Genomic DNA, 23,620 nt, shown 5'->3' on the forward strand with positions numbered 1-23,620 from the left:
TTATTATTATTATTATTATTATTATTATTATTATTATTTAGAAAACAATTTACGACACCAGAATTCAACTTGGACCACATCCACACCATAAAGCATTTTTATACCGCTTTAAACAGTTGTGGCTCCCGAGAATCCTGGGAATTGTAGTTTGCTAAGGATCCTGGGAGTTGTTAGAAGGCCCTAATTCCTCTGGCAGAACTACAATTCCCAGAGTTCCCCAGGAAGAGGGATTATATGCTAAGCCACGCTGGGAACTGTAGCCCAATGAGGGGAACAGGGAATCTCCTAAAATCTCCCAGCTCCCTTTGGAATTCTTTGGAGAAAGCCACGGTTGTTAAATTGGTTCAACTTTAAATGTGCTGCATGTGGAGCAATGTTTTGAAAAAAAATGTTAGCGCAATTACAAGACACTCAAAGGATGCTATTTAGGGCTTGATGGAGGAAGGAAGAAAAATGAAAGTTAGCTTCTTGAACACAAAATGACGGTGAGACAGAGATGAATGAAAACCTGTATACAGTACAGAACAATATTTGTGAATGAATTTTTCCGTTCAGCAGCATTGATCAGAAATCATTTAATCTGGTATTTGAGTCCTTTAAAAATAAGTAAAACAAATAATTCTGGGAGGCATTTGGGTTGAAGACGTGTTGTATTATAAGCAGATGCTGTTCGCGTGTGGTAGGATACTGTGGTTTTGGAAGGAGGTAGCTAAAACTATTAAGAGCCTGAGTTACCATAAACACCATTAAAGCTGCTATTTGCATATTTGCATGACTATATATACATAATTTATAATTTTTAGGTTTATACATTTCAATAATTTTACAGTCATTTTAACATTTCAGAACTTGACTTCCTTCCCCCTCTTTCTGTCCTTCCTTAAATTTATTTTAAATATTTCCTGCATATCCAAATGAACTTAATTTGTTCATTTATTCATCTACTTTATATCTGCATGACTCGATACCCCAACAGAAAAAAGTACAGTGGTACCTCGGGTTAAGTACTTAATTCGTTCCGGAGGTTTGTACTTAACCTGAAACTGTTCTTAACCTGAAGCACCACTTTAGCTAATGGGGCCTCCCGCTGCTGCCGCGCCTCCAGAGCACGATTTCTGTTCTCATCCTGAAGCAAAGTTCTTAACCGGAAGCAATATTTCTGGGTTAGCGGAGTCTGTAACCTGAAGCGTATGTAACCTGAAGCGTATGCAACCTGAGGTACCGCTGTAGATTTAATCATGATTGTAGAAGTGATTCCATAAACAGAAGAAATATAGGATTCACAAATTCAAGAAATTTAATTATAATGACATTTTGAAAGCTGATAATGATGATACATCATAAAATCGAACCAAACAACCATTTGCTAAATAGAAAACAATTTCTATTCATAATTTATGGCAAAATTTAAGTTAATCCATTAACAATATCTAACTTAGTCAGAAATGTTCCAAACATTCTAATCTTAAAAGTGCAGCTGACCCAAGGTTTTCCTGTACACAACCAAGACCTAATATCTTACGATCTCAGACTAGAGGACATAACTGTGTAAAGGAAAACTTTTGGGTTGTTAAACTTTCAAGATGAGTATGTTTAGGGTGGAAGGCCCTAACAAAAAATTATCGTAATTTAAATCAGGGCTCCTTAGCTGCCAGCTATATCACTTCAAATGTTGCCCCATATTTGAACATAGCTGTAGAAAAATACCAATTTACCCATAAGGCCATGGGAGAACACAGCAAGGTGTGAGTGTGTCTGCATGTTACGAGGTCCAAACATTTCTGGGCATGAGGACAAGCCCTGCCTTATCGATTGTGGTAACCATACATTTGTCCCTACTGAAATTCAAAACTAGAAGAATGTATTCCCTGGTCTTGAATGGGGCAACTGTGCCCCTGAAGGACCAGGTGCGCAGCCTGGGAGTCATTTTGGACTCACAGCTGTCCATGGAGGCACAGGTCAATTCAGTATCCAGGGCAGCTGTCTACCAGCTCCACCTGGTACGCAGGCAGAGACACTACCTGTCCACAGACTGTCTCGCCAGAGTGGTGCATGCTCTAGTTATCTCCCGCTTGGACTACTGCAATGCGCTCTACGTGGGGCTACCTTTGAAGGTGACCCGGAAACTGCAATTAATCCAGAATGCGGCAACTAGACTGGTGACTGGGACTGGGCGCTGGGACCACATAACACCGGTCCTGAGAGATCTGCATTGGCTCCCAGTACATTTCTAAGCACAATTCAAAGTGTTGGTGCTGACCTTTAAAGCCCTAAACGGCCTCAGTCCTGTATACCTGAAGGAGCATCTCCACCCCCATCGTTCAGCCCGGACACTGAGATCCAGTGCCGAGGGCCTTCTGGTGGTTCCCTCATTGCAAGAAGTGAGGTTACAGGGAACCAGACAGAGGGCCTTCTCGGTAGTGGCACCCGCCCTGTGGAACGCCCTTCCATCAGATGTGAAGGAAATAAGCAGCTGTCCTATCTTTAAAAGACATCTGAAGGCTCAGGGAAGTTTTTAATATTTAATGCTGTACTGTTTTTAACACTTGATTGGGAGCCACCCAGAGTGGCTGGGGAAACTCAGCCAGATGGGCGGGGTATAAATAAATTATTATTATTATTATTATTATTATTATTATTATTATTATTATTTCAGTAGAGACAAAATGTAAGGTTCTATACTTAAGCAGGAATAACTAGCTGCATCAATATAAGACAGGGGAAACCTGGCTTGCCAGAAGAGAGAGAGAGAGGGGGGGGGGTCTTAGTAGATCACAAGCCTAACATGAGTCAACCGTGTGATGCAGCAACAAAAAAAGCTAATGCTATCCTAGGCTGCGTCAACAGAAGTATAGTGTCCAGGTCAATGGAAGCAACAGTACCATTCTATTCTGCCATGGTCAGACCACATCTGGAATCTTGTGTCCAGTTCTGGTTACCACAATTTAAGAAGGATGTTGACGAGCCAGAATGTGTGCCGAGGAGCGCAACCAAGATGATCAAGGGTCTGGAAACTAAGCCTTATGAGGAACGCTTGAAGGAGCTGGGTACGTTTAGCCTGGAAAAGAGGAGACTGAGAGGAGATCGGATAGCCATCTTCACATATCGAAAGAGTTGCCACATGGAAGATGGAGAAAGTTTATTTTCTCCTTCTCTGGAGGGTAGGTTCCAAACCAATGAATTCATGTTGTGAGATTCTGAATAAAGACTGAGGGAAACTTTCTGGTAGTAAAAGCTGTTTGGCAACGGAACGGACTCCTCTGGGAGGTGGTAGACCACGCTTCCTCAACCTCAGCCCTCCAGATGTTTTTGGCCTACAACTGCCATGATCTCTAGCTAGCAGGACCAGTGGTGAGAGATGATGGGAATTGTAGTCTCAGAAGATCTGGAGGGCCGAGGTTGAAGAAACCTGTGGTAGACTCTCCTTCCTTGGAGGTTTTCAAGCAGCAGTTGGATGGATGGTCATATGACATGGTTGCTTTAGTTAAGATTCCTGCATTGCAGGGGGTTGGACTAGATGACCCTGGGGTCCCTTCCAGCTGCACAATTATATTATTCTATGATTCTATGAATGCAGTGGAGGACTAGAGATAGAAAGTGAGCTGAAGCAGAAAGTGACCCAGTGAGCATGTCAATAGAGGACTAATAAATCTCCATGTAGTTGCCATGGAGATGCTTTATAAAGGGAAGGAAGGTTCACGATAATCTCTGTAGCATGTAGCGTGGAAACATTTGCAACCCTCTTAGCCTTGACTCCCAGGAGGCAGTCAGAAGCCTGTGGGCACATGCCCTTCCCCTGGGATAATAATACTTGAACTCACAGAATCTTGCTATTTTTAAAAAGCTACTCTAAGTATCTTTATGCCCCCCTTCAATCATATCCATAGACAGGTTACAAGAAATAACTTAAACGTAAGTACGAAAGAAAGCCCATAATAATTTCTAGATCATAAATTCACACAAGCAGCGTAAACACAGTAAGATTGGGGAAATTAAAAAATGTTCGCCTGAAACCCCAAAGACAATAAAATAGGCACTAGGCGAATCTCTCTGAAGAGACTAATTCCACAACCAGGATATTAACAAGAGCTCTTTCTCTGATATCCTCAACAGATAACAACAGGAAACCCACAGAAGGCTCTCTAACTTAAACAATATGAAGACAGGTATCTTGACAAGTGTTAGGAAAGCTTGTCGCTTGGGTGAATTAGATTGAAACGATCTCTTACAGTTTCTGGAGTTCAAAGGCTTTATTCATGAAGGAACTAAGTACAGGGATGAGTGGGAATAAGAGAGAGTAAGCAGCAGACATCTTTTCTCAACCTGTTGGGAGAGAGAGAGAAACAAAAATGGCTCAACTTTTAGAGGTGGAATTAACTCAGACTGATAGGCTACAAGCAAGTGCTCTCATGCGGTTTAAAGTTACATATGCATTGGTAGACGCTCAAGAGAAGGAAATGGATTTGCTTTTCTACAACAGCAAGGATCCAACTCCTAAGCTGTAGAGAGCCCTAAAAGTCACAAACAGCACTTGCTTGGGTCTGGAAATGGACTGGAAGCCAGCATGCTTTATTTTCTTTATTTCATAGAATTTATAAAACACTTTTCACCAAAGGTGCACAATGTTAGTAAAATAATATCATCTATAAGCTACAATCAGTTGAAATCAGATTCATACATTACAATGTAAATATTGCAGCATCAAAACAACATAATACAGACAGCATGAACCTAAAGGTAAAGGTAAAGGGACCCCTGACCGTTAGGTCCAGTCGCGGACGACTCTGGGTTTGCGGCGCTCATCTCGCTTTACTGGCCGAGGGAGCTGGCGTACACTTCCGTGTCATATGGCCAGCATGACTAAGCTGCTTCCGGCGAACCAGAGCAGTGCACAGAAATGCTGTTTACCTTCCTGCTGGAGTGGTACCTATTTATCTACTTGTATTCTGACGTGCTTTCGAACTGCTAGGTTGGCATTCTGTACATAATACAACATAATACAATATAAACACACAAACACACAATATGCATAGATTGGCATACATAAAACAACATAATACAGACAGCATGGACCTAAGCCAGAATTAAAGCTCAACAACTTTCGGGGTGTCCTGGTTTTTACTTTTTGAAATATGGCGCACCCCCAAAAAAACCAATATTTGCTGGCAGTCCCCAGCCCAAGTACCCTCAGAGTCCAAGCAGCCATGCATACAGAGAGGCAGTAAACACTGAATTGGGCCTGGTCACATAAATGCAGCCGCTGCAAGATGGAAGTACGATGGCTCCTCTGTGGCTACTAAAAGTCTTGTGGATGCACCAGCTGGCAAAAGACCAACATTTAATAGATGCCATTTTTTAGTGGCACAGAAATGAGGTGTTTCCTCTTTGTCTGTTGCTGCCCCATTGTGAGATGTCCTTAATGCATCCAATATTGTTACTTATCTTGGAATTCTTGGAAGGAGACTCAAGACTAAATTCCCGCAGAAATGTCTATTATTTGGCTAGGCTCAAATGCTTGCTTGCTTGTTGATTCACTGCACTGACAGCACACGTTTTATTCAGGGAGCTCCAGACTGTGTGCGCCGTTCTCCCTCCCTTCATTAGATCCCAACAACAGCCCTGTAGGGTAGGGTAGGCTGAGAGGCAGTGATTGGTCTGAGGTCAGCTCCTTGGCTGAGTGGGCATTTGAACTCTGGTCTTCCAGGTTCTTGTCCAGCACTCTAACCAATGCACAAGAAAACAGCACAAGATACAGATGTAGAAAATAAACAGATTACGTACACACATTTGCAAATACTTTACAGTGGTACCTCGGGTTAAGGACTTAATTCGTTCTGGAGGTCCGTTCTTAACCTGAAACGGTTCTGAACCTGAAGCACCACTTTAGCTAATGGGGCCTCCCGCTGCTGCTGCGCCACCACTGCGCAATTTCTGTTCTCATCCTGAAGCAAAGTTCTTAACCCAAGGTACTATTTCTGGGTTAGCAGAGTCTGTAACCTGAAGCATCTGTAACCTGAAGTGTATGTAACCCGAGGTACCACTGTATTTGCTATGATATGAATAAGTTCTCTGATTTATCCTGGGAGGAGGAGAATGAAACGATAGCTAACTGCTGCATCTAGTTTTGCTCAAGAGAAAATGGGCAGTGACAATTTGACCCCCGGAAGGTGGCACATATACCGTATTTTTCGCTCTATAAGACGCACCCGACCATAAGACACACCTAGTTTTTAGAGGAGGAAAACAAGAAACAAGAAAGCAATGCAAAGCCTCTTGAGCGAAGAGGCAGGAGTGCTCCGGCTGCGCTCAAAAGACTGCGTGGCTATCCCTGAAGCCAGAAAATCGGTGCGCACTGATCCCTCTTACTCTTCTGGCTTCAGCGAAAGCAACGCAAAGGTTTCTTGAGTGAAGAGGCAGGAGCCGCATGCCCTGTCCCTTCCCCCACCTCATGCAAAGGCGGTGTGGTGGCCTGGGATTCGGACTCAGAGGCTGAACCTGAGGAATCCCAGCCTGCACAGGAGTCCCCACCTCCAGAACCAGCTGAGCCGGGGCTGGGGCCTGAGCCTGAAGGGTCCTCACCTGTGCTGGATCCTCAGGTGCAGGCACCAGCTGAGTCCGCTCTGGCCCCCGAGGTGATGGAGGACCCATTGCCTGCAGGTGCTCCACTCACAGCCCCGTCAGGGGAAGCTGAGGTTGCCTCTGGGTCCAGTAACCCTCCAGCCTCTCCTGCGCTGCAGAGGCTCAGGGCAGAGAGGAGGAGGGAACTACGTTCCCGCAGGAGGAGTGCTCACCTCCAGGCCAGGAGAGGCGACTCACCTGTGGACCAGGGCCGCCCTATGCCTCGGGGCAGATAAAATCCAGTCAGCCCCAGTCCCAGGTTGCGGGAGCAATGTTGTTGCTGGCCTGTTCCTGCCTGCACCCTGTCCTGCTCTTCTGCCAGAGTTCCTGACCCCACCCAACTCCCCGCCTTGGACCCAGCTACAGCTTTGATGGACAGCCTCCATACCGCACCCTCGACCGCGGACTGGACTCGGACCTCGCCTCTCGGTTAGCCCCCGGGACCAGCACAGGCAGTAAGAGCTGCACGCTCTTTAAAGGGAGCGCAGCTCTTGGGGGCTTTTGTGGGACGTGGGGGAAGGGACAGAGCGCGGCTAAGCCAGAAGCTAGAACAGCAAGAGGGAGTGCTGCACAGCGCTCGCGCTCTTGCTGTTGTGGCTTCTGGGATAGTTGCGCAGCTTGCATTCGCTCCATAAGACGCACACACATTTCCCCTTACTTTTTAGGAGGGAAAATTGTCTTATAGAGCAAAAGTGAACTAAATAATCTCTGAAAGAAAGAAAGAAAGAAAGAAAGAAAGAAAGAAAGAGAAAGAATTGCTGCTCAGCCATCTCTTCTTTCCCTCAAGGTTTTCCAGAAGCTGCCTTTGAAGAGCTAGGAACAGCTCCGTAGAATTTCAATGCACTAAAATGGCACAGGCATAAAATAACCCAACATGCACTGGTTGGGTTAAAAGCAAACTTGTCAAACAGCTTTCCCTGCACATGTGGGGGCACCTCTAAGATCTGTGATTCCTCCTCTGGTATGAAGTCTCTCTCCTGAAAAAGGAACTTCATGGGATTTATCTGCACAATTTTATTTTATTTTTAAATCTGAAAGCACTGTGGCAAGCTCGACCCACCTTGTGGTCATCCACCGAGGTGAGCCCAAACCCATGGACGTTTTATGGACGCAAGGATACCTAGGTGGGGGCAAATGCAGAGTTCTGCCCATGGCCTGGCAGACAAAAGCCGGTCCAATAAAATGTGTGTGTGCAATACAGATAGCATCCTAAATACTCACCCCCTCCAAAATCAACTCTGTCCTCCCGAAATGTGCCACCTGCGAAGGGCAGCAAATTTAGAGGACATGTAAGAAGTCCTTGTTGCACTCGGTGCTATGGACTAGGATAAAGGTAACATCTGAACCAGGCCCTTATTTTGCCTTTTGAGCAGGGTGTGGGACCCTGACTACCTCTCCACCCCACCCAGATGCAAGCTATAGTTGTTGGCACTTCTGGGTACCCTCCGGCTCACTGTTAGAATTCCTGCTCCGTGATTGCAGTCATGGGATTGTTGTCTATCACATGACGGTATATGTTTTGACTCCACAGAGTGGGAAGTGACGGAGGCAGGATGTTTGTGTTACTGTGTTCCGTGAAGTGGGACTATTGGCCTTTGTTCTTTCTCTCTTTGCTGTCTGATGCTAGAGAGAGAGGGAGCCATGTTGCAGTGCTCCGTGTGTGTTTATATGTAACTAAAGTAGATTAGCCAAAATGCTGAGTTGCTGAGGTCTGTTACGCAACTGTGCAAACTCTGCAGAACCCTAAGTGTGCCAATGTCTGTTGGCATCGGTCGTTGTGATGTTAAGGCTGAAGAAAGCTTCTGAAGCTTCTGAACGATCGACCAGGAGGGAGAGAACATGCCAGTCGGGCATGTGTCTCTGCCAGGGTCCTACTCGAGTGTAGGCTGAGCACCTGACATTCACCAGAGAGCATCTGAGAGGGAAAAGGGTGTCGATGTACAATGTGTGCAACTGTAACTCCTCACTCTGCAAGCAGATGTTCTGTGAGAAGATAAAAGCAGCATGTATCGGCAGAGAGGTAGACTTTGCAAATACAGTGGTACCTCGGGTCACAGATGCTTCAGGTTACAGACGCTTCAGGTTACAGACTCCGCTAACCTATTTGTCTACTTGCACTGTGACGTGCTTTCAAACTGCTAGGTTGACAGGAGCAGGGACTGAGCAACGGGAGCTCACCTCGAACTGCCGACCTTCTGATCAGCAAATCCTAGGCTCTGTGGTTTAACCCACAGCGCCACTTGCGTCCCATTTGTGCAAATCCTATACTGCCATATAACACGGCTTCTTCAGAGGGGAAAGGAGCAGTGGCGTAGCGTGGGTTGTCAGCACCCGGGGCAAGGCAAGTAATTTGCGCCCCCTAACCCGTGGATATGCACCCCGTAACCCTAACCCCCAGATGTTGCGCCCAGTGCGGCCGGGCCCCCCTGCACCCCCCACGCTACGCCACTGGAAAGGAGTGTGTCAAGTGCACAAGCACCTCTCTCTGTCTGGGTGCACTGGGTGCAAGGGTGCTTTCAGGAAATGAAATGTTCTGGGATGGTGAACAGACTGGTCAATTTTCGCTGTCAGAAACTGGTTTGATTCAAAAACGAAAAGCAGAGATTGTGCTCATGCTGCCTTGAGCACAGAAATTGTCCTACTCCCGTTAGCAAATGTAAGAGCAATGTGTTGCTCCAAAGCAGGTAGGCAGGCAAGGGGTGAAGAGAGAGAGGTTTGAGATAAATTTGAGAAGAGATGAGGGAGCAGCAGCCCCAATACACTGAACTAAAGATTTTGGATATAATATTCAATTAGAATCATGGGAAAGGTTATGGGAGGAAGGTATTAATTTTACTGCATGCAGTGCCCTTAAAGAAAATGTTATGAAAATGATGTATAGATGGTATTTAACACCAGCTAAACTTGCCAAAATGTACAAGACAAGAACTAATGAGTGCTGGGAATGTAAAGAAAAGGAAGGTATCTTTTACCACATGTGGTGGACTTTTAAAGAGGTAAAGGCATCCTGGGAAATGATATATAATGAGTTAAAGAAAATGTTTAAAAATACTTTATTGGGTATAGTGGGTGAAGAGATACCAAGGGAAGATAAAAGACTGTTTATGTATGCAACAACTGTGGCAAGAATTCTTTTAGCCCAAAAATGGAAACAAGAAGAAGTACCAACAAAAGAAGAGTGGCAGATAAAGATGATGGACTTTGCAGAACTGGCAAAGCTGACAGGAAAAATCCAAAACCAGCCCGATCAAGCATTCCAAAAGGACTGGAGTAAATTTATACGATATCTCAATGATTATTGTAAGCAATGAATATTACTAGCAGGGTTGGTTGAAGACTTGTAATGAGAAACTTTCTACCTTTCTATATTTATTTAAATTTTGAGTTACTTTGTAATGTGTGTAACCAGAATTGGAAAACGTGCAAAATGCACTTATATAAAGGTTAATTTTGAAATCTATGAGGCGGGAGGGAAGGAAGTTGACAGGCTCTAAAGAGCCAGGGACGTAAAGTGGACTGTTATGATGTGAACGTAGTATATTATAAAATAGAAAATATATAGAAATGTTATACAGTGGTACCTCAGGTTAAGAACTTAATTAGTTCTGGAGGTACGTTCTTAACCTGAAACTGTTCTTAACCTGAGGTACCACTTTAGCTAATGGGGCTTCCCGCTGCCGCCGGAGCACAATTTCTGTTCTCATCCTGAAGCAAAGTTCTTAACCCGAGGTACTATTTCTGGGTTAGCGGAGTCTGTAACCTGAAGCATCTGTAACCTGAAGCATCTGTAACCCAAGGTACCGCTATATATATGGAGCAGCAGCCCCGTGGAATTTGCTGAAAGTATAGAATGCAAGACAGTAATTTACTTACACACACACACACACACAAATATATATATTTGCTCCCCATAACCTTTAAAAGCAACAACAAAACCCCACTCCCTTCCCACCCTCTGCTTTGGAAACTAAAGACGCTAAATGAAAACCTAGTGATTACAACTGCTGCAAACCTTTACTTACAGCTGAAAATGAGGCTCAGAATAAAGGAGGCACAAGACAGCTGTGAGCAGGCCTCTAATTTCCTTTGTAATAATGCGGTCTGGGTGTGTCTGGGCCTGCCAGATGACAGGCACAAAGGAGGGCAGCCCAGCTGCGGAACCACGGAAGAGGTAGACAAATTACAGAGCCCATGGAAGTTTCTACCAACCTCCTGGCAGGCTGCAGCCTCCAAGCATCACTCCGCAGAACATATCCTGGAAAAACATTTGATGCTGCATCCCAGGGACAGACTAGGTGCCACGGGGAGATCAGTGGTCCAGATCACCCATTTTCAAGCAGCTGCATAAATCTGTTAATTTGACCTGTGATGCTACACTGAGGGAGCGAGCTGTTCTTTCACTTACAAATTAAATATATATTCTCTGCTTGGGAAAACAGACAGCAACCATTTGAATTACAGTCATACCTCGGGGTACAGATGCTTCAGGTTGTGTTTTTTTGGGTTACGGACCACCGAAACCCGGAAGTACTGGAACGGGTTACTTCCGGGTTTCAGCGGTCGCGCATGCACAGAAGCTCTAAATCGCGCTTTGCACATGTGCAGAAGCGCCGAATCGCAACCCGCATGTGCGCAGATGCACCGGTCCAGGTTGCGAACACTGCGGGTTTCGAATGTGCATCCCGCACGGATCATGTACGCAACCCAAACGTCCACTGTATTATATGCTTTCCTCTGTAGGAAATATAGCAGCTTTGGGGAGGGTGGGGAGGGAAAATAGCAGCCTGGGGGAGGATTGCCTTTTTCTAGCTCAAAGAAGAAGCCTCATGGCTCTAATTTTTCAAAACAAGCGTGCACACACACACACACACACACACACGAGATCCTGAACACAGCTATCCCATGACGGCATGTCTGGTTGAGCTATCCCATGGAGCAATGTAGGGGTTAATCCAGGGGTAGGCAACCTAAAGCCCAGGGGCCGGATGCGGCCCAATCGCCTTCTCAATCCGGCCCACGGACGGTCTGGGAATCATCATGTTTTTACATGAGTAGAATGTGTGCTTTTCTTTAAAATGCATCTTTGGGTTATTTGTGGGGCATAGGAATTCGTTCATTTCCTCCCCCCCTCCCCCCCAAAAATAGTCTGGCCAACCACATGGTCTAAGGGACAGTGGACTGGCCCACAGCTGGAAAAAGTTGCTGACCCCTGGCCTGGGGCAAGTGTGGCCAGCTAAAGGTAAAGGTAAAGGGACCCCTGACCATTAGGTCCAGTCGTGACCGACTCTGGGGTTGCAGCACTCATCTCGCTTTATTGGCTGAGGGAGCCGGCATACAGCTTCCGGGTCATGTGGTCAGCATGACTAAGCCGCTTCTGGAGAACCAGAGCAGCGCACGGAAACGCCGTTTACCTTCCCGCCGGAGCGGTACCTATTTATCTACTTGCACTTTGACGTGCTTTCGAACTGCTAGGTTGGCAGGAGCAGGGAGCAACGGGAGCTCACTCCGTCGCGGGGATTCAAACTGCCGACCTTCTGATCAGGAAGTCCTAGGCTCTGTGGTTTAACCCACAGCGCCACCCGCGTCCCACGTGTGCCCAGCTGCCCCTGCCCAATTCACAGGCCTGACTTTGCAAGCCAGTGGGACAGATAGACTGCCCTGGGAGGTGGGAGCTCTCTTTCACTGTAAGCATTTAAGCAGAGGCCAGGCAGGCAGCTGCCAGAGAAGCCGCAGTAGCTGATTCTGCCCTGCAGATCCTGCACTGAGCTGCAGGTTCGACTGGACTGCCTCCTCCAACTCTGCAATTCTAGGGCTTTTTGGTGATTAAACGAAACGAAAGGAGGAACCTTCAGAAGGAACTGGAAGTAAGAGCAAAAAGCGACAAGGGTAGGCCAAGGAGATATTTATTGACCCAACACATTTCAGACCCTTCAGGCCCTTTAGGGAGATTAAGGGAAGCCAACCTTCAACATTTAGATGTGCTCCTTATTTTCTTATGCTCAGGTGATGAAAAGTATTTCCCTTGGAAGGAACGCGAAAGGACCCCCTTCGTTGTGTAAAGGTTCACAGGGTGTTATTTCCGTGGAATAAACCTGAGGAATGCAATTCTAGCTTTTTACAAACAGATTTTCTAAGGGCACCTAATATATAATATAGTGAAATAAATATGAACCTGAGATGTAATAACTATGACATCATAAAGAACTTTATCATAACAAGTCTGAGTCCACAATAGGCCAGTCGCCCTTCCGCCATTGGTTTTGGAACTTCCTTCCAGTTCTCAGTGGCTTTTTGCCTTAGTCTGGATTGAATGTGGAGGGGCTAAATCATGACAGTGACACAACTGGAAAGGGACCTGTTGGAATGTAATGTAAAAGTGCTGCCTAAAATGTATAAAATATTATTGGAATGGGAGAGAAAGGATGAGCAAGTAAAATCTGTTAAGTTGTGGGTGAGCATATCAGACGACACAGCGATTCTTCAAACAGCTCTTGTTTATTCACAGGCCAGAACAGAACTGAACTGAAGGGTTCAGTCAGCCTGCTTATATAGAGCTCCAGTACAACGTAACTGTAACAATTTTCTAAAACTATCCAATCACTGAATGTCACTTTCGATCCCTTATTTGCATAACTATCTACAGTATCCCCTTGCTGGCCCAGGGTGAGAACTTCAGTACATAACAAAATCCTCAATGATACATTGGGCAAAAGATATTGGTCATAATATAGACATGGAAGCATGGGAACGATTGTGGAATAGGGATATAAAATTCACAGCTTGCTATGGTTTAAGAGAAAATTACTGTCGGACCTTGGTTTTCAAACAGCTTAGTTCCCGAACATTTTGGCTCCCGAACGTCGCAAACCCGGAAGTGACTGTTCCGGTTTGGGAACTATTTTTGGAAGCCAAACATCCAGTGGGGCTTCCGCGTATTCTGATTGGCTGCAGGAACGTCCTGCAGCCAATCAGAAGCCGCGATTTGGTTTTCAAATATTTTGGAAGTTGAACGGACTTCCGGAACGGATTCCGTTCAACTTCCATAGTACGACTGTACGTATACAGAAATGATATATCGATGGTACCTAACACCGAGTAGACTGGCAAAAATGTATAAATCTAAATCAAATAAGTGTTGGAAATGTAAAGAGGAAGAGAGCTCTTTTTATCATATGTGGCGGTCTTGTAGTAAGTTTAAAGCTTACTGGGAAATGATATATAATGAAATGGAAAGGATGTTCAAAATAACCTTTGTAAAAAACAACAGCAACAACAACAATCTTTATTACAGTCCAGAGACCCAACAAATCGTTACAAAGCAATACACAATTCATACAGCCTACCTCCAGGTTAAACAAGCATTTTGTTCAGAATATAGGGATCATTGGTTCTTGCAACCACCGATAAAAACTTTGCCACTGCTAATGTTCTAGCATTTGTCCGGTCTTCCAATAGGAACCTGACATAGTGAGCCTTTGATTTTCCCAGGAAAGGTACCAGCAAGGGTAGTATCAGTTCAGCCCTGGCTTGCTCATATTTTGCATAGTGCAACAAAATATGTTTTATGGAATCGATGTCTTGAGTAAACAAAAAACAAAAAAACCCAGAAGCTTTTCTTTTGGGAATTATAGGGACAGAACTACCAAAACTGTATAGAAATTTATTCATGTATGCCAATTATAGTGGCAACAATGTTACTCATGTTACTCGCCCCAAAATGGAAAGAAGCAGAAGTCCCAGCAAAGGAAGAATGGATGCAAAAACTTAGGGAATATGTAGAAATGGCGAAACTCACCGGAAGAATAGGAAATCAAGATAACAAACTTTTTATAAAAGAATGGAAATGATTTACTGAAGATTTACAGATAAATTGTAAACAGATAAGAACATTGGCAGGATTATTATTGTAATAGCGTGCAATTTTATAAGAGTATATATTTAAAGTAGATGAATAAATGAGCAAATTAAGTTAATTAGGATATGCAGAAGACATTAAAAATAAGTTTGAGGAACCGCAGAAAGAGGGGGAAGGAAGTCAAGTTTTGAAATGTTAAAAGGATGGTAAAATTAGTGAAATGTATAAACCTGAAAAGCATAAATAAAATGTAATGAAATGAAATGAAATTAGGCACTTGGAATAAGACTTCTCCCTCCTGGCCACAACTTCACATCTAGCACAGGAAAACAAAAGGAGCAATTACCGAGTGAAAATAAGCCCTGGAATGGTCATTCTGGCCAATGCTAAACTGAAGTGTGGCTACAGCTGCTCTGGGGAACTGGCATGCAGTCCTTAATTAACTGCAGAAAGGAGTTTATTGCTCAGGAAAAGGCCAGTGGAGCAGAGCTCTTAACCATCGCATCTCTGCCTGGCCAGGCGCACTTATGCGCAGCTTGAAATGGCACAGCCCTGGTCCAGCGACAAACTCGACTGCTTCTCAGATGGACGAGATGAAGTCTCCGAAGAGCTCGCTAATTAAGGAAAGTGATACTTGCGAACCAGACACTGATTGGCCAAGCGCAACACACTCAGCGGTGCCAATCTGTTAGGGTTTTTTTTTTCTCCCCTCGTAGCTAAGCATCATGAAAGGCAACTAGGCAATTTTAATTAACATGCAAATAAGCGGTGACATGAGCATAGCACATGACTTGAGGAACCAAAAGAGCCTGCAAGGCAATACAGTAAAACATTTTCAGCTATGAGCGTGAGGAAAAAAATGCCCTTTGTAACTGAAAGGTCGCATCGCCAACTGCGCTCTTTATGGCGATTGTCAGTTGTGCCGTGTTTTTCAGGGCGTGAGGGTGCACAATCTGGCTGGCACTCCAAGTACACCCTCGGGCGTCTTCAGGTTCCCTCTGCAAGGATTTGTGCAAGCACAGCAGAGAAAGCAAAAATTGGGGCCTAGTTGAACTGTGCAGTGATGGTGAACCTTTTAGAACCTTTTAGACACCGAGTGCCCAAACCGCAACCCAAAACCCACTTATTCATCGCAAAGTGCCAACATGGCAATTTAACCTGTATCTCATTTTTTCTGTGTGTCTCACATTTCTTCTTTACGACTGTTGTTGTAATAAAGAATGCTTCATAAAAGTTATTGCATTACATTCTTCATTAAATTATCTTTCCATTGATATATAATTTTATAACTCAGTGGTTTTTTCCCTAAAGAAATGTTTAGGGGTACTCTCATTTTGACACAAGAAAATCACCACCGGGGAAAAGCAAATACAGTTCAAATCAGGAAAAATACCTATAGGTCCATAAATTACCATATAGCATATTTTCAACACGGGTGGCGTTGTGGTCTAAACCACTGAGTCTAGGGCTTGCCGATTGAAAGGTCGGCGGCTTGAATCCCTGCAAAGTAAATACAGTTCAAATCAGGAAAAATAAATACAGTGAATTTCTTCTCCCGTTAAATTCACGAAATGTTTAGGGGTATGCGTCCCACTGCATCCCCACAGGAAAAAAGCACTGGTAATACTCCAAAACAAAGTGTTGTTATGAACCATCAAACCTCGGAAATACATTTTTCCCAGAAGGGTCCACAATTTTGGCCACTAGTGTACTCTGGAAGGCTGTACTACAAGCCACCCTCTTCCAATTTTTAATATGAGACAATAATGATTGTCTGCGTGCGCACATACAGATAAATATAAATAAATAAATAAACCCAGCCAGATGGGTGGTGTATAAATATATTATTATATTTTGCCGTTTCTTCGGCTGCCATCAGATCACAGCCTCCACAGAATGAATTTCTCTGTTGGCTTCTGCAGGGAAGCCCAGTGAACATGTAAACCCAGCAGCCCCTTCTTAGGTTGCCATCTTTATATGCTTACTGACCTGGGAGTTAAGCCCTGCTGAACTCAAGGCGGGAGGCTCTGGAGCATCAAAAGTCAATGCCCGCTCAGCCCCTCACTCACTCGCCAGGCCCTGGTGCTTCAGGCTTTGGACGGCGCAAGCCCTCCTCCTCTTCCTCACCCACGCCCAGCACGGAACTACGGCCCTGCTGGGGCGACGGCGCATGTGCCCACAGAGAGGGCTCTGAGTGCCCTCTCTGGCACGTGGGCCATAGGTTCGCCACCACTGCACTAGTGGGGCAAAGATGCGTTGATAAGCCCATTTATGGTATCTGAACTAGTCTTGGCGAAAGTCCTTAAGCTACCCAAAGAGAGCAAGGTGAGGAGAGTGGGGGCTTTCATCTCCCTCCCACACTTGCTTATTTTGCTTTGAAAAGGAGAATACCACCCTGGCCCCGTTTTTTCAGCAAATGGACAAGTGCACATTTCGCAGGCAAGCCTACATTTACAGTGTCCCTCAGGATATTGTGGACTCTCCTTCCATGGAGGTATGTATGTACAGTGGTACCTCAGGTTACATACGCTTCAGGTTACAGACTCCGCTAACCCAGAAATAGTACCTCGGGTTAAGAACTTTGCTTCAGGATGAGAACAGAAATCGTGCTCCAGCGGCGCAGCGGCAGCAGAAGGCCCCATTAGCTAAAGTGGTGCTTCAGGTTAAGAACAGTTTCAGGTTAAGAACGGACCTCCAGAACGAATTAAGTACTTAACCCGAGGTACCACTGTATGCATAATATATTTTTTATTAAATTTTCCATTTTACAATTCCAGATAAACCTTTTACATACTTAAAATATCAGCGACTTCCCTTCTTCTCTTTCCATGGTTCGTTTTGCGTATCTTATATCTCTGCATATTTTACCCAAAAAAAAACTATACCAATCGGTTTTCCATTATTACATCAGTCAAAGGTTATTTACCCTGTTGGATTTATCTTAATGCTGCCAGCATTTTCCGCTGTACACTGTTATTTCCCATATATTCAATAAACGTTTTCCAATCTACTTTAACCCTATGTTCTTCTTGTTCTCTTGTTCTATATGTTAAGTCTGCAAGCTGTGCATATTCTGTCAACTTAAGTTGCCAATCTTCGTTAGTTGGGACCTTGCTCATTTTCCATTTTGGGGCAAGCGGAACACAGGCTGCAGTTGTTGCATACAAAAATAACCCTTTTTGACACCTGGGAATTTCAGTCTGAATTATCCCCAACAATAATTCAATCTGATCCTTGTCATGGACTCGTCAGAAACTGCTTCCCAAAACCACTTGCCTGCCTGATAACAAGTTAAGCTTGCAAAAATTTATCACCTGCCTGATAACAAGTGTTGGAAATGTAAAGAAGCTGAGGGAACATTCTTTCATCTTTGGTGGACGTGCCCAAAGGTTAAGGCTTACTGGGAAATGATCTATAATGAACTGAAGAAGGTATTTAAATTTACCTTTCCTAAGAAACCAGAGGCCTTCCTTTTGGGCATAGTCGGCCAATTGGTGCCAAAGAAAGACAGAACATTTTTTATGTACGCAACAACAGCAGCAAGAATACTTCTCGCTAAATATTGGGAGACACAAGATTTGCCCACCGTGGAAGAATGGCAGATGCAAGTGATAGACTATATGGAGATGGCAGAAATGACCGGCAGAATTCGAGACCTGGGAGAAGAGTTGATGGAAGAGGACTGGAAAAAGTTCAAGGATTATCTACAGAAATATAGTAAATTGTTTGAATGTTAAAATGATGTGGGATGTAAAGGTAACACGGCATTTGGGATATGGTTAAAAGAGGTATGAAAAAAAGGATCTAAAAAAGAGGGGAAATTAGAGATATAACAAGTGGGAGTGCACAATTATAAACGAGATGTGAAAGAGGGTTAGAATTTGCTGAATTTGACGGAATAAAGAGGAACACAAAAAAGGGAGATGTGAGGAGGTCAGGAAAGAGGGATATAAAACCTTGAAATTTAAAAGTGGATTCTTTTTCTTTTTCTTTTTCTATTAAGTGTGTGTTTTTTGTTTTTTGTGTTGATATGTATTTGTTTGATTTTTATGTGTTGTAAAATCCTAATAAACATTTATTAAAAAAAAAAAAAAAAACCACTTGCCTGCCAGGCCCCTAGGCAATACCAATACTGGGAAGGTCCAGCCCTGGCAGGGGCAGAAGTTGTGGGTCGCCAGGCAGAGGCAGGCCAGGATGAAGGCTGTAATCAAGGAAGGAAGCCAGAAACGGGCCTGTTTTTGAGAGATTATCCATTGCTCTGCCAGCAGACACATGTTCCATTTAAGAAGAGCAGAGATCACAAAACAGTAACCAGAATTTTGGTTCAGTGCTGGAAGCTAAAATCAGATGGTCCGATTGGTGTGCCATGCTAGGACAAGCAGATTCTTCCTTCTGCAAGTAAGGAGGTTTTGTCCTAATCTCAAGTAATTATCTTACATATCTTCCTTGCCAACAAAGGTCTGTATAGTTAAAGCCATGGTTTTCCCAGTAGTGATGTATGGAAGTGAGAGCTGGACCATGAAGAAGGCTGATCGCTAAAGAATTGATGCTTTTGAATTATGGTGCTGGAGGAGACTCTTGAGAGTCCCATGGACTGCAAGAAGATCAAACCTATCCATTCTGAAGGAAATCAGCCCTGAGTGTTCACTGGAAGGACAGATCCTGAAGCTGAGGCTCCAATACTTTGGCCACCTCATGAGAAGAGAAGACTCCCTGGAAAAGACCCTGATGTTTGGAAAGATGGAGGGCACAAGGAGAAGGGGACGACAGAGGACGAGGTGGTTGGACAGTGTTCTCGAAGCTGCCAGCATGAGTCTGACCAAACTGTGGGAGGCAGTGGAAGACAGGAGGGCCTGGCGTGCTCTGGTCCAGGGGGTCACAAAGAGTCGGACACGACTAAACGACTAAACAACAACAACAAATCTTCCTGGCACCTGGAAGGCACTTGGTCTTCCTGCATTATTGCAATGTGGCCAAAGTCATATCGGCGGCTCTGTGCTGGCTATTCTGAACAACTGTAGAAAAATAAGCTCTACAAGCGATTGGCAATGGAATTAATCGGACGTGAGCATAATCTGCCTAAACGATGATCGAGGGCAAGTGATATACAGTGGTACCTTGGGTTAAGAACTTAATTCATTCTGGAGGTCCATTCTTAACCTGAAACTCCACTAACCCAGAAATAGTACCTCAGGTTAAGAACTTTGCTTCAGGATGAGAACAGAAATCGCGCAGCGGCAGTGGGAGGCCCCATTAGCTAAAGTGGTACCTCAGGTTAAGAACAGTTTCAGGTTAAGAATTGACCTCCAGAACGAATTAAGTTCTTAACCTGAGGTACCACTGTATTGCTCCTCTCCTGTTGCACGGCCACACTTTCCAAAGTTTCTGTAAAGGCGTTTCCTTTAATGATTTTAAAAAAAAAAAATTCTTCTAGTAGCACCTTAGAGGCCAACTCAGTTGATCTCTAAGGTGCTACTGGAAGAAGAGGAAAATTATTTTGTTTCAACTACGGCAGACCAACACGGCTACCTACCCGTTCCTTCAATGATGAGCAACATGATTAGTGATAGCATCATGTGGTATGCTCCCTACTCGGTGAGGCTGAGCATATGGTGGTTAATTAGAGCCTCTTTAAAATGATTAATTAGCAGGGGAGCTCCTCGTTTTTCCACAGGAGAACCTTAAGGATGCACAAAATTCTCACATTTGTGCTCTCTCTCAGGAGCTCTCTCCTAGGGCACAGTCACTAGGTGACCTGCTTATTTTTTTTCTTCCATTCCAGTGCTGCTGCCACTGTTGAGATGCTTCCATCTCTCATGATCTCGACTGATTTTATTATTATTTTTTTATGCTCAGCCACATAGTTCCCGGGTGTCCGCAGAAATACTTCACCTTTCCATGCTTGACAAGCAATGCAGAACAGAGAGCTCGCCGTTCGGTTTATCAGAAGCGGAGGATTACACAATCCAAACCTAGGTCTGTTTGTTTTGAAATAAGCCTCACCAAATTTAGAGGGTCAGGCAAGATGAAAAAGCAAGCAGAGTTTCAACCCGGAAAGGTCTGTTTGGGTGGGGGGGAGGGTTCCGAAGGAAAATGAATTGTTATTGATCTATATAAATTAGTACTTTGTATTTAAGTAAAATTTTTATACGTAACTGTGTGTGGAAATGGGTTTTGGTTACTGCATTTGAAAGTGGGATGCTGTGCCATTATTTTTGGCCTTTGCATCTGATTTGGCTTAGTCAGGGGGTGCATGTTTTCTTTTTTTTGGGGGGGGGAGACTTAATCCTGCAAGCAAACCAGTCTTGCTAGCCATTAGGTAAAGGTAAAGGGACCCTTGACCATTAGGTCCAGTTGTGGCCGACTCTGGGGTTGCGGCGCTCATCTCGCTTTATTGGCCGAGGGAGCCGGCGTACAGCTTCCAGGTCATGTGGCCAGCATGACTAAGCCGCTTCTGGTGAACCAGAGCAGCGCACGGAAACACCGTTTACCTTCCTGCCGGAGTGCTACCTATTTATCTACTTACACTTTGATGTGCTTTCGAACTGCTAAGTTGGCAGGAGCAGGGAACGAGCAACAGGAGCTCACCCCATCACGGGGATCCGCCAACCTTCTGATCGGCAAGTCCTAGGCTCTGTGGTTTAACCCACAGTGCCACCCGCATCCCTAGCCATTAGGAGTCAACCTTAAATGAGTCCCTTTTGTTTACTCATGAGGAGTGCGGGTTGCTGGGAAGCGTCATTCCACTGACTGTGGCCACAGGGAACTCAGAAGGGAATTCTGTCCCTGAAGGATCGCTGGTGAAAAGAAATCCTTTGGGACGCCTGAGCCCATGCATAAGACCCAGGTGTTCCGGAGAATTATGTATTCCATACAGCTGAAAACGCTGGCAGCATTAAGATAAATTCAACAGTGTAAACAAGTTATGATGGATGTAATAGTGGAATACTGAATGGTTTAGTTTCTGCAAAATATGCAGGGATTTATGATATGTAAAATGAACCACAAAAAGAGAGGAAGGGAAGTTGTTGATATTTTAAGGATGTAAAAATGAGTACTTTAAATTGTAAAATAGAAAAATTAATAAAAATTATACAGTCATACCTTGGGTTACAGACGCTTCCAGTTACTTCCAGATTTTGGCGGTTGCGCATGTGCAGAAGCGCTAAATCGCGCTTTGCGCATGTGCAGAAGCACCAAATCACAACCTGCGGGTGCACAGATGCACTGCTGCGGGTTGCGGACCCTGCGGGTTGCAAACGTGCATCCCGTACAGATCACGTTCGCAACCCGAGTGTCCACTGTATTTAAAGAAGAGAATTATGTATTCCAGGCTCCCTGCTGTATTCAAAGATATACAGGCCCCCCAATATGAAAGCTCCACATAGTGACTGTGGGGCTAGGGTGGGCTTCCATGGGGAGAGCTGGGTGGGACCGTCCTGGGTGATCTTGCAAAACAGAAAGGCCGTATGCAAATTAAAAGTGAAATGAACTAGTCGGTGGGAGGAGCTCTGAGTTAGGGACATTGTTTCGGGGGTCTAAGACCCGGATCTTTTGAACCAGGGCTTGAATCACACACACACACACACACACACACACACACGCCTTTGCTGAAGGAGCAGTGAGCCACATTGCAAAGCATGGGAAGACGCCAGGCAGCCACCATCTCAATTTGCACAGCCGTCTCTATGCGCACGTGCCTGTTTGTGTGTTGCACCTGGCTCCTCCCGAGCCCTGAAGGTAAGTGAGGCGGGGGCGTCACGTTGGGGAAGCAACCTGCCAGCATTCGCTTGTGGATAACAGAAACACCAAGCTTACTGGGAGATGATATATAATGAATCGAGAAGGGTGTTTAAAATAACGTTTGTGAAAACAACAACCAAACCCAGAAGCATTTCTTTTGGGAATTATAGGGACAGAACTACCTAAATTGTATAGAAACTTATTCATGTCTGCGGCTACAGCGGCAAGGATGTTACTTGCCCCAAAATGGAAAGAAGAAGAAGTCCCAGCATATGAAGAATGGATACATAAACTTATGGAATATGAAGAAATGACAAAACTTACCGGAAGAATAAGAAATAAAGACAACAAGCTTTTTATAAAAGAATGGAAATGGTTCCTTGAATATTTACAAATAAACTGTAAGCGGATAAGAACATGGGCAGGATTATTGTAATAACCTGCAGTTTTACAAGAGTATATACAGTGGTACCTCTGGTTACGTACTTAATTCGTTCTGGAGGTCCGTTCTTAACCTGAAACTGTTCTTAACCTGAAGCACCACTTTAGCTAATGGGGCCTCCTGCTGCTGCTGCACCGCCAGAACATGATTTCTGTTCTCATCCTGAAACAAAGTTCTTAACCCGAGGTACTATTTCTGGGTTAGCGGAGTCTGTAACCTGAATCGTATGTAACCCAAGGTAGCACTGTATTCAAAGTAGATGAATAAATGAGCAAATTAAGTTAATTTGGATATGCAGAAGATATTAAAAATAAATTTAGGGAACCGCAGAAAGAGGGGGAAGTCAAGTTCTGAAATGTTAAAATGACTGTAAAATTAGTGAAATGTATCAACCTGAAAAGCATAAATATTTTTTTCTTAAAAAGGGAAACACCAAGGGGGGGTGGGACGCAAGTGGCTCCGCCACCCGGGGCATCCTATGGCGCGTCCATCCCCGGGGAAATGAGGGCACCGTGCAGCGGCAGGCAGGCTCTCGGGGTCCTTTGGGGGCCCCCGTATCTGCGCCCGCGGGCGCCCCGTCCAGCTGTGCTGCTTCCCCCTGCCAGATGGGCACCTGCGCTTGGCTCCGCCACCCGGGGCATCCTATGGCGCGTCCATCCCCGGGGAAAGGAGGGCGCCCCCATATCTGCATCCTCCTGCCAGATGGGCGCCTGGCGCAGAGGCGGCGAGGCGCCCCTCGGGGGACTCCGGCGAGGCTCCCCTGGGGCGCCGAGGCCGGGCATCCCCGCGCGCGCCCCATCGGAGGCAGCTGGCTGGCTGGCGGCGGGGACCGGGGTCCTCCTGCGACGGGGGGGCCAGGCCGATCCGCGGAGCCGCGCCCCCGGCCGCGTCATCGCAAGCGGCGCGCCCGCGCGCGCTCCCGCCGCCGCCGCTCCGCTCGCCCCGTCGCGCAGCAGCCCCGC

Source organism: Podarcis filfolensis, assembly GCF_964270895.1.
Source record: "Podarcis filfolensis genome assembly, chromosome: 6".
Lineage (NCBI taxonomy): Eukaryota > Metazoa > Chordata > Lepidosauria > Squamata > Lacertidae > Podarcis > Podarcis filfolensis.